At 43.0% G+C, this 12,836-nt stretch overlaps 1 pseudogene; it reads left to right on the forward strand.

Moving 5' to 3' along the window:
• Positions 1 to 1,215: 1,215 nt before the first annotated feature.
• On the forward strand, positions 1,216 to 10,201 carry LOC104328239 (solute carrier family 2, facilitated glucose transporter member 11-like; annotated as a pseudogene).
• The last annotated feature ends 2,635 nt before the right edge of the window (positions 10,202 to 12,836 follow it).

The raw sequence follows: 12,836 nt of genomic DNA on the forward strand, positions 1-12,836 counted from the left end.
TCAACTGACCCCCATAATTCAAGAGCTGAATGCACAGGCTTAGCCAGGCTTGGTCAAGTCAGGCTTCAGCAGGCTTTGCTATGTATAGGCTCAAAGTAGCAGTCAGGGACTTATCCTTTAAATGTGGTAAATGATTACCCAACCTATGACTTGGGGAGTCCAAGCCAGTCCAGTCTAGTCGGTGTCAGTTCCTGGACTTTGGCTTCCATCAATGCCTTTTTTATTTACATTTACTTATCTGCTGCAGCTCTTACTGTCTGTCAGTTGCTGCTGGAGTTTCTCTTCACTAGTGACCTGGCATGAATGCACAGCTTGCCAAAATTATCCACAGTTTTATCAGTAACCAACACAATAATGGCAAACCAAGTAGCAATAACTTCATGGCAAAGCAAAGCGATTGTAAACACTGAGAAAGATGGAAATGACATGTTGAAATATTATCACAGGCTCCTCTTTCTCTATATATAGAGTGACTTTTTCCAAAGTAACCAAAGAAAGCATCAGGAAAGACCTAGCCTGCAAGCTGAGATGACTGCCTTTGCATGCAAGTTGGTACATGTTTCTCTTTTTTTCCCCAAACAGAATTTTTGCACTACATATTTTTTTTTCCTTTCTGCTATTCTAAAAGGCCTGTTGCATAAATTAAGTACAGAAAGAAAAATAAATTTGAATTAGATATGGTTAAAACAGTAGTATGAGGCCGTATCTGAGAGCTATGAAAAATCTTGCAAGGAATTACTTCTAAAAAGAAAAGAAAATGGGATTTAAGAGCACATTTATATTTAATGTCTGATACATAATAGAGGAAGACAAAACAAAGGAGTTCAGAGCAGAGCAACAAAAAAAAAGCTGCATGATTTAATAGCTGGAGAAGGGCTGGAAGACTGAAAAAGTCCTCCACAATAAAGGAGCTATAAATAAAAAAGTATCTGAAAGATGTAAACACCAAAGTATAGTAAACAATCTTTTCCAGTCAAGGAACAGATACTGAGAAAATATAAAGACGTTCTTAAAAAGCAATTTAAGGATTAATATTAAGTTAAAAAAAGATCTTCCTGAATTTAAAGTCTATTAGACTGGAAAAGTGAACCCAAAGATGCAACAGAAAAATCAAGCAATGGTGTTCTAGTACAGAACGGAGATGAGAATAAGAAATTTGCTGCAGGTGCGATATACAATTTGCACTTAGCATAGGGCTTACTGATTTTCTTGCCGATGGGGACTTTCATGCAGGTCTCCATTATCAGTTCTTCTGCTGAGGTAAGCATGGACAGCTCAAAAAATTAAGCTACAAGCATGGATTTCAATGTTCTCATGCATTCCTGCCTCTATTTGCAACTGCTAACTTTTTCGCTTCTGCCTTCAAAACTAGACTTGTGGTTTCTTGGTTCTATGAGTAGCTCCTGTTGCTCCTGTGTTTCACTGGATTTTAATTTGTCTGGTGTGACAGAACTGGAAAAGGGGAGGATGAGTGATATCTATAAAGCCAGCCATTTTTCCCTTACTGAGTTGGATTGCTCACAGGACATTCTCCTCTTTGCAGTGCTCAGGGAGTCCTTTGAACCATGTCCTTTGCCACGCACACTAGGTCTAAGTGACTGTCTGTAAGGTGAGATATGACAGGGAAGGACTGTAGCACTAGAGCCAAGGTCAGGACTGACACCTGCAGCTGGAAAAGGAAAATTAGGGGAGATGTTTTTCATCCTGAATGGTGCCAAGGACATTGAGCTCATACTATCACCACATTGGAAACCCTCATCAAGAATGAGGGTGCCATGGAGTTTATGAACAGTAGGCCAGAGAGACCCCACCATAGGCCACATCAAGGGACAAATCCTGATCTCACTGAAGCCTGTTGAAGTCAAACATGGATTTTACCCAAGTCATGAGACAGGATGCAGCAGGTGAACAAGAGAGACAGACAGACAGCTGGGAATGGAGGTGAAGATCGTGTAGCAAAACAATCAGGGATTTAGCACATAAACAAAAGACCAATGTGCCACCCTTTGAGTGCCACTCACTTTTGATTTTTAATATCAATATATTTATTCATTGATTTATTCATTGCATCTTCCTGATAAAACATTAGCACCAGGGACATTAGTGGCAAAATTCTCTTTGATTTCACTGGATCTAAGTTTTTAACCAAGCTGTCAATAGACATGTATCAAAAAGAGCAGTAAGCAGGTAAGAGAAGTTAAAAAGAAGTGCAATTATGCAAAATTATGTTGACTGAGTCCATTGGTTTCTGTTTTTCTTTCAAAGTACGTAAAAAATTTCATCTGTGAGACCTGGATGAAGAGATAATTACTTTGATTACTCTTTACCCAGTGAAGAGATGATTACTTTGATGTGGTCCTTTGTTGTGTTGATTTACAGCATCGGTGGGCTTCTGTGGTCTTTATCTGCTGGATATTTGTCTGTTAGATTTGGAAGGCAGGAATAATGATGACATTAGACTTTCTGTTTACACCCACAAATGCAAAAATAAGTGATTGAGAAACACTGCTTGTAAAGTGGCACTGTGAGCAGCCCAGAGCTGCTTCAGATGAAGGATCAGTTCAGTGAAGAAACAGAAAGGCAAAATCTGCCAATGATCACAAAATCATACCCTCTCTCTTATAAATTCCAAAGCAAATCCATTCCAGAGAAATCACGAGGAGCGCATGCATTTTAAAGTGAATTTTACAAACAACCAGTCTCAAAGCTTGTTCTTCAGTGTAGATATTGACTCCATAAAGGCATCAAAAGCTTCAACTAGCTTATCAGTCCATGACAAAGTTTTCCCATTCCCATTTGCCATTTACTTCTCTGCAGCTGATTTCAGAAGCCAGCACAGAGTGTTTATGGTGCAATTCATCACACTTCTGTCAGGCTGTGGGTGACACATGGGCAATGTTTATACTCACATTAATTTAAATGAATTCCAGGAAGAAGGCTACGCTGTTTGTCAATATCCCTGCTCTGCTGAGTGCAACACTGTGGGACTCAGCTGGCTGTGTCGATCCTTTGAGATGATCATCTCTGGCAGATTATTTTCTGGAGTATGTGGAGGTAAACTAGCATTCCTACCTATGGTATTAAATAGTTGGGAGAGCAGTGACTGAGTGTCACAAGGATTTACCAGCTTGAATATATGGATCACAGATTTTTATTAAACTCTGCAGAGGGCCTGATTGCTGAGTGCATTTTTGTCTAAATTAGAAAACACAAGCATAATTAAATTAACCATGTATGACATCTCCATTTCTCATTCTTTTATCTTTACATCCAATCTGTATAAAAAGTACTGCCAACTTGTGAAAAAGCCAAACTATGCAATATTTCAGGGGAGCATTGCTGACCTCTGTTGTTTCTGTTGCTGCTCATTGTGGCTGATGCTGCCTTCCATATTACAGACAAGGGAATGGTTTTCATGCTGGAGAATTCTAATTTCTAGATGCTTCAGAAGGTTGCATTCTGCCAGTGTTTTCGATCCCTGAGCAGTTTGATAAAGATAGTACTAACAAGCAAAAAAAGTTGAAAGGATAAATATTAATTAATTCACTGAATAAATGGAATATATAGCATTTGTTAACTTGTTGGCTTCAAGCACAAAATAAGGCATATAGCATCCTCAGTAGACACTGAGATGTATAATCTGAGATTAACGGAAGCAACTTCAATCCTGTATATGTGGCTGTAGGAAACATTGTAAGAGAAGGCCAGCCTGATGATTTCCCAGGGGAACATAGCTGCTTAGTGAAATATTTAGCAACGAAGCAAGGCCACAGTACTGGGAATACGCTTCATGTCAGGCAGACACATACCCAGCATGGTTAAAGAAGTATCTCAGAGCCTAACCCTATATGCTTTGCCCGTAACTGTGCTCTCCAAAACACCAGACCCATGGAAGTTTGAATTGCCTGTCATTGCAGGTTCAGCTCTGAATATCCATCTCGTGTATACTGGAGAATCTGCCCAACGGAAGCTCTGCAGGCGGATTGCTAGAACAGCTTCTACTGCCATTGCTGTTGGAAGGTTTGTAGGATTTGCTCTGGGTTTCAGGTAAGGGGGTCTGAGACCTATTTAATTTATTCTGTTATTAAAATATATGCATATGTCAATGCAAGCCTGCTGATACACAAATCAGCAACTATTTTTAGACATGTTTTCAGGGTACTCTAGGCAGCTAGGCTGAATTAGCTCAGACCAAATTCTAGACTTAAGTGAATGGGAAACAGAAATCATACAAAATATTTAATCCTGAAAAACAAAGTTGCTTCCTAGCAAAGACAGATCAAAATACGGGTAATAAAAACCTTTAACAGATTTCAATGGGGTTGAAAGAAATCTGTCTTTTGTAAGAACTGATTTTGTAAGAGCACACAAATCGGCACAACCCACTCATCAAACACACATGCAAAACCAGAAACCTATGGTGGATTCATTCCCCGCTGCACAGGCTCCTTCTGCCTGTCTTGTGCCAAGGATTGTCCATCCTGTTCCCAGGCCTGTGTCGTTCTGGCCGCAGTAGTCTCAAAGCTGCAGGAAACCCAGCAGCTGCTATTTGGGACAGTTAGCACCAGGCTGATAAGCTGTGTATCCTGTCTTAATTGTAACTTGAGGGGCTTTGGATCAGAAGTAGAGGGATCAGCCACCGCAGGTTCTTTTGTCTGTGCTTGTGCCCTTGTGCAGTGCGGGACACTGTTCATGCCCACGAGCGCTCAGCTGCTGCAGGAGGGTGCAGTCGCCTTGCTGCGCTCACCACAGAGCAACAGGTGGCAACGTTGTGTAGTTTCTGTGCAACAGAGGACGGCGTGCTGCTGTCCCTTCTGCCTTCCACTGAGAATTTAATTTCTCTGGGATGAGAAGTTCTGGAGACTCCTGGGTGAGAGCTGCCAGGACAGGTGTAGCAGGGCTGAGGGACCACCCTGTGTCTGCCTATGCTCTCATGGCCAGTGCACACGGTTGCTCAGCTTCTCTCGCTCTGCTGGAGTTGTTTAAGACAAGTTCTCGGTGTAGATGCCTATTCTCATGGCAGCCAACGCACTTCCAGCCATCTGTTCAGCTTCTCACCCTTTGCTTCTTCCCAGACTCTCCCCACTACCTGCTCATTGACAAAAAGGACAAGGAGGAATGCATCAAAGGTAAGGAAATGGGCCACAAAGTATTCATTTTAGCAAAAAGTGAAACTACACTAAAGCCCGACATGAGCCTGGAAGAGAGGTGCAGTTGGGAATAAGACTCTTGGTCTTCTGGCTCTGAAACTACCTTCAGCTTTAATGAAAGACAGCCTCTTCTGTTTTGATATTAGTGCTCTCTTTGCACTGATATTTCCCTTACCCTCTGCCAGGATCCTCTGAGTGACGTGGTCACACAGAGCTGGTATTTCTACCAGTACAGATTCTGCCCTGAACAATCAGAGTGTGGATACAGTACCTCTGGCTCTGTGTGAGAAAGGGGTGCTTTTTACTGTCACACCATATCTGTGAGCATTCCAGTTCTTCAATAACCCTAACAGCAACTACTGGCATAAACAGCCAGTGTGGATTTTTAACTCTCAAAAGAGAGAATTCTTTAGATGTAGACTTATTTTTTTAATGTAGGAGTAATTTTGCCTTGTCTGTGTTTTGGTGTGTGCACTAGAACTGCACCTTTAGCAGGAGGGTATTTGGGGAACAATTGGTAAGAGTTTAGGTGTGATTTACATTGAAACACTGTAAGCAGCTATTGGCCAAAGGTAAGGTTGTGATTAAGATTTATGGGTAAAAATAGATAGCAATGAACTGGATCTGTGTCTAATCTGAACCCAGATCTCTAGCAGGTTCACACAAGCAAGGAGCATGGAGCTCAAATAAAACGCTTTGCTAAGCAGGAAGTAATCCTCTGTGTTCATATCTGTGCTGGTTAGCTGGGACCGGAAGTCATCTTCTCTCTGTCTCTCCTTCCAGCTGTGAAGCAGCCTTGGGGAGATGGTGACCATATGGCCGAACAGATGACATGAAGGCAGAGCAAGAAGCCATCTGTGGGGAGAAGGCTAAGAGCATTTGTGATTTTTTGTGACAAAGCTGTCCATTGGCAGCTCATCACTCTCTTCCTTGTCTCCTCATGCATGCAGTTAATTGCTGTCAATGTGGCACATATGCTACTTTCCTCTGCTTTCTAGATTACATACTGTTTCCTGGCAAAAAGTAAAAGCTCTGCAACGAGTAGTAAAATGCTGACTGCAACAGTGGCTGTAAGTAAGGGATCTGTTGTTACTGTTTATTATCTTTTCCCATGGAAATTTGGAGAAGTTGAGAACTGTGTTTCAGCAAGTATCATCTGAAGGCTACGGATTACCCTGTTACGATAAGAGAATTGAAAAGGATAAAATAAAATCTCAAATGCAGAAGAAGTAAAGAACAACATAACCTCCTCTGGGTCTCTGAACTCCAGAATGCACTGCCCAAAATTATTCAGCCATTTCAGTACAAAGTGAGTCAGGTTTGTAACGTACACTGACAGTGCACTTCCATACTCTTTGGTTTTTTTTCTGAATCCTTTTACTTTGCACTTTCTCAGATTGTAGACAATTACAACATCCCAGTAATATATGTGACAGTTACTGATATATACTCTCTAATGTATCTTTTCTCTTGAAATATGTCTATTTATGTGTAGCAGATACACATAATAGTAGGTAGTAGATACACATGTAGTAGGTACTATCAGTAGATAGTATTGAGTATTGGAATAGTTATTGTATAAAACAACCTTATAGTTTAAGCATAAAAGTTTCAAAATCCAGATTAATTTTGCGAATTCAGAAAGACTTCAAGATTCATAAGACTCCTTTCTACCCCTCCTAGTGCAGCAGTAACTATATCACAAAGGACAGGTAGAAACTGAGCATATCAACAGTGGAATTTCTTATGCTTTAGGAGGGCTTACATCTGGAAAAGCAGTGATTATCAAAATCACTGCAAAGGCTTAAAGATGACAAAGAAAGATATTCTAAACTATTTGCTCAGTATATACTGTCCACATTTCTGTATGCTTCTCATCCAAAGTACATGAGACACTAAAACATGTGAAAGATGTCAGATAGAATTATAACAAGTAACACAAGGCAAAAGCAGTGCTAAAAGCAAGGAAAAAAGAAAAAGGCTGTTTTTGTCACTGAGTTCAAGACAGAGCTGCTAGTAAAATAGGCTGCCCAGGGAAGTGGTGGAGTCACCATCCCTGGAGGTGTTCAATGGCACTTCAGGGCATAGTTTAACAGGTGTGGTGGTGTTGGGTTGACACTTGCACTTGATGATCTTAGACGTCTTTTCCAACCTTAATGATTCAATGATTCTATGATTCTATGATTCTATAAGCTGTTCTGCACAAATAAGCCTTGTGAAAACATTGAGGATTAGTTACTGAAATCAAGAAGTTTTCCTCTTTTGTTAAGGCCTGATTAGGTATTCTCTGTCAAATAAGACAGAAGCTAGTGTAAACTAGACCACATGGGTATAGCCTTCACACATTTCTGTTCTTTGCAGGTTTACTTTTATGCATACAATGTCTTTATAAAGGCTGGAATCCCCCCCTGCTCAAACACACTATGACTCCCTGGGAGTTGGGATCACTGAGATCCTCATGACAGTTCTGTGTGTAAGTGTCTCTTCAGCTGAATTTCCTTCTGCTGTAATGCATGGTTCATTTCAGTCTTTAGAACTACTGTAAATGGAGCTTCGGGAATCAAACTTTTGCAACACATCAACTGTAGTACTTTGCACTAATCACACAAAATCATCTCCACACACTCTGCAAATATGGGAATTTATACTCAGTTTATGGGAGGACGGGAGAGTCTTTCCCTCAAACTCAGACCCAGCCTGAACCAGCCTTGGGAGCCCCAGTTCCCCCCTGTAGGAAGGGCAGATGACAGTCCCTGTGTCCACTTGTCAGTAGGACTCACAGCCGTGGGATTCATGGCAATCAACAGTGCAAGCATTTCCACTTTGCTGTCCTCCCTGGCTACCGTTTTCCTACAGAGTGCCACCTCAGGCCTGCTCTGCCCCAGCAATGCTCCCTGCAGCCCTGCACCTCCCCAGCCTCCCTCCCCTCTCTGCAGCTTCTGGTCCTGCTTAGTGGCCCCAGATGCCATTGCGCTCCCTCCTGGAGGAGGCGCCACAGGGATGTGTTGGACTCTTCAGGGATCCCCTGCCTGGCCGGTGAAGGCAGATACTGAAGCAGCTCACCAGTGTCTGCCTTTAAGGTGTGTCCTTTGGAGCTGACAGCATGTCCTCCTGGTTGCAGGGTTTCCTAACTGAGCATGCAGGGAGGAAGACACTGCTGTGGAAAAGCTACACTGTTATGGCCTTGGCTTTAGGGCTCCTCACAGTCACCCTTTCACTACGGATAAGACCCCACTTATGCATTAGAGCTGTGTCCCATCTTCATGTTTTATTGTATGGCAGATATAATTGCTATTTTCCTCCCCCCCAAGTCACTTTTTAGTGGGAGCAGAAGAGTATTTTGGGGGCTAACGATCATACTAACAGACGTCTGTTCCCAGCCATGTACATGCAGATTAAAGCCAATAACTTTATATAGCCATGATCCCTGCCAAGATTATATCCTTGTGAAGTTTCTGGAAGTAAACAAATGTGTGTTTGACATTCTTAGCAGTGAGGAATGTTTCTAATGGAGCTGAATAAATAAAATTTTGGTTTCTTATTTTATTTGCCTTTTCTTTCCTACCATAGGATTCCTCTTCATGGGTACCATACTGCTCTGCTGCACTCATCTTTATTTTCATCATGAGCTTTGGCACTGGGCCAGGTAGGTATTTTCCACTGGAATGGTTTCAAATAGTCATTCTTTCCTCACTGGAGCCTTTAGGAGAGGTCCCAGGCATAGCTGTTCTACAGTTAACGTGAATCCCTACTTCTGATTGAGCGCAGGGCTAGATGCTCCCAGTCCTAGACTTCTCCATACTGTGGTAGGAGCCAAAACTTCGTTTCATGGTGCATTCTTACATGCCTTCATCCTGAAGAGCCAAGATACTTCCAGGTCAGTTAAAACCATTAACTTCTATGGCAATATGAAGTGTGAATCTTGCAAAATTTCTAAACTTCCTTTTTTCTCCAAAACTTTTTTCAGCTGGAGTATTATGCCCATTGCCCACAGAAATATTTATTCAGTCATACAGACCAGCTGTCTAAGTTTTTAATGGTGCTACAAACTGGACCAAACTCTTCATCCTTGGACTTTTGTTCCCGTTCATTGTGGTAAGCAAAGCAGAGTGTTTTGTTTCGGTTCAGAGGAGGATGTTAGACTCTTCTTGAACCCAGAGCATACTTCTCCTTTTCAGCACATTATGGACAGAGCCCAAATGAATTGCAGTTCTGATGGCTTCTTTCTTTTTACCCAGGTACCTAGTGAAAGTGTAGCAAAACCACAAAATTCTGCTAACTCTACGCATGTTTATAGTGTGACACGAGCAAACATGGAAGGGGTGATGGAAGCACCAACGCTGTCAGATATCATTTGTATGTCATGAGGGGCTCCCTTCTTTTCCCCCCTTGTCCTGTACATGCACCTCCTTTGGGGTTAATGTGGAAAATGAGCAGTCCCAGAGATCTTACCCAGCACTAGTAAGTAGCAGGAAACGGAAGCCTTTGCGGTTTTGTACTGTGCAAGGAGGGACAGAGCTGACATGCTATGTACCTTCCCCAGTCTAGCACTGACTGAGAAGGACAGAGCAGAACGAAATAGTAATTGAAACTCAGCACTTCTTAATTGTCAAGGAATGATGTTCATGTCCGCTGAACATGCAACTTTCCTCCTGAAAACAGGAAAGGAGAATTACTTCATCTACCACTCGGTGCCATTTCCCAGATGGCAGCAAGCAGGATTTACATCAGCTGAGTCCCTGACCAAATGTTTTAGTGAATACAAAACAAGAAACTCCATATCATAAGAGAAAGAAATCCAGATCAATTTATATGAACAAATTTTGTCTCTTTCATTTCTATATAGGAAAGTCTTGGTAGTTTCTGTTTCATCATTTAGCTGACATACTGCCTGTCCATGGCTATCTTTGTCTTCCTGGTGATGCCAGAGACCGAAGGAAAGAACTATGCTGCACATGGAGGAGTTCAACTGCCTGAACTGCCATGGAAAGAAGAAGCAGACAGCCCTACAGCAGAGTAACTGCTCAGTGATGATTGTGACTAGACTTTAATAACACTCTCCACTTCATAATTTGCTCTTTGATTACTGTAATGCCCAGAAGCCTCGCTAAGCAAGAGTGGCTCCATTGCTCCACAAACTGGAAATATGTGTTTTAAAAATACTCACCTGCAGTGCAGGGTGCAGGACGAACTTGGTTCTCTCCAACTGCTGAAATATGAGCTAAATTAAATTATCTGCAGAAAAAAATTAAGCACAGTTTATAAAGAAATAAAGTATTTGTCAGTCCATGCATGTTAGCAGCAGAGTAAACTGAAAACACAGGATCTGCTATTTTTCTTACCAAAACCAGGACTCCACAGTTATTGAAAGAAGTGACTGTGGAAGGTTCAGATGTGCAGCATAATTCTGAAGATGAGAGAAAAAGAAGACAGAGTTTTCACATTGAAATTATCTGCTCCTATTAACAAGTCAGTGCTGCTGAGCTTTCCCAAAGAAGGAGCTTCAGTCTGAATGAAAAGAAGTGTTTATCTCTTTAATCTGGTAGAAGAAGAATACCTTGCCTATCAGTGCGCAGAACTGATAGGCGCTGTTTCCCCAGCTTACAATTAGACTTGTGTCCTGGGTTTGGCCAGGACAGCGTTAATTTTCACCAGAAGCAAGGAGGGGACACAGCCGGGCAGGCTGACCCAACATGGCCAAACAGAACAGGGTGTTCGATACCATGTGCCGCCATGCTGAGTTCCGGTGGGGGGAGCTGGGCGGGGGAAAGTGAGTTGCAGCTCGGGAGCACGCGGGGTGGGAGGCAGTGAGAGTTGCTTTGTGCTATTTGCTGTTTGTTTTGTGTATTCTCCCTATCAGTATTGTTGTTACTGTTTGCTTCATTTGTTGTTCTGTTAAACTGTCCTGATCCAGACCCACGAGTTTATTGCCTTTTTCTTTCCATTCTCTTTCCCACCACAGCGGGGGGAGGGGCAATAAAGTAACCATGTGGCCCTTTTGTTGCCGGCCATAGCCAAACTACAACATAGGCTGTGGTAGTCTGATGAAGTTCCCACTGACTAGAAAAGAGGAAACATAACCCCCATTTTTAAAAAGGGGAAAAAAGAAAGACCTGGGGAACTACAGGCCAGTCAGTCTCATCTCTGTGCCTGGCAAAATCATGAAGCAGATTCTCCTGGAAACTATACTAAGGCATATGGAAAATAAAGAGGTGACTGGTGATAGCCGGCATGGCTTCACTAAGGCCAAATTGTGCCTGACATATTTGGTGGCCTTCTACAGCGGGGTTACTGCATTGGTGGATAAGGGCAAAGCAACTGATGTCATCTACCTGGACTTGTGCAAAGCATTTGACACTGTGGCACACGACATCCTTGTCTCTAAATTGGAGAGACATGGATGTGACAGATGGACCACTCAGTGCATCTGGAATTGGCTGGATGGTCACACTCAAAGACTTGTGGTCAATGGCTCGGTGCCCAGTTGGAGACCAGTGATGAGTGGCATTCCTGAGGGGTCGGTATTGGGACTGACGCTGTTTAATATCTTTGTTGGCGACATGGACAGTAGGATTGAGTGCACTGTCAGCAAGTTTGCTGATGACACCAACCTGTGTGGTGCAGTCAACATGCTGGAGGGAAGGGATGCTGTCCAGAGGGACCTTGAGAAGGTCCTTCATAAAGTGAGGGAAGCGAGCCTCATGAAGTTCAACAAGGCCAAGTGCAAGGTCCTGCACATGGGTCGGGGCAATCCCAAGCACAAATACAGGCTGGGCGGAGAATGGATTGAGAGCAGCCCTGAGGAGAAGGACTTGGGGGTGATGATTGATGAGAAGCTCAACATGACCCAGCAATGTGCACTCGCAGCCCAGAAGGGCAACTGTATCCTGGGCTGCAGCAAAAGCAGTGTGGACAGCATGATGAGGGAGGTGATTCTGCCCCTCTACTCCGCTCTGGTGAGACCCCACCTGGAGTCCTGTGTCCAGCTCTGGAGTCCCCAGCACAGGAAAGACCTGGACCTGTTGGAGCAGGCAAAGAGGAGGGCCACAAAAATGATCAGAGGGCTTTTGTATGAGGAAAGGCTGAGAGACTAGGGGTTGTTCATGCTGCAGAAGAGAAGGCTGCGGGGAGACCTTATAGCAGCCTTCCAGTACCTGAAGGGGCCTACAAGAAAGCTGGAGAGAGACTTTTTATAAGGGCATGTAGTGATAGGACAAGGGGCAGTGGCTTTAAACTGAAAGAAGGTAGATTTAGTATATATATTAGAAAGAAATTCTTTACTGTGAGGGTGGTGAGGTGCTGGAGAACTTGTGGATGCACCCTTCCTGGAAGTATTCAAGGCCAGGTTGGATGGGGCTTTGAGCAACCTTGTCTAGTGAAAGGTGTCCCTGCCCATGGCAGGGGGGGTTGGAGCTACCTGATTTATAATGTACCTTCAAACCCAAACCATTCTATGATTCTATGATTTTCAACCTGGGGTTATTTCATGTCAAAGAGAAGGAACACTGGGTTTCAATGGGAAAGAATTCCCAAGAGTAACAGGTACCGATGAGACAAAAAGAGTCCCGGAGAACCCAATCTGTATGTCTGAGTGTTTGCTCCTCTCTCCAGGTCTCTGGATACTCCACATTCGCATTACAGAACATGGTAAAAAGGGCTTCACTTTTTGTATTCATTGCTATACGA

The sequence above is a fragment of the Opisthocomus hoazin genome, chromosome 13 (assembly GCF_030867145.1).
Source record: "Opisthocomus hoazin isolate bOpiHoa1 chromosome 13, bOpiHoa1.hap1, whole genome shotgun sequence".
Classification (NCBI taxonomy): Eukaryota; Metazoa; Chordata; class Aves; order Opisthocomiformes; family Opisthocomidae; genus Opisthocomus; species Opisthocomus hoazin.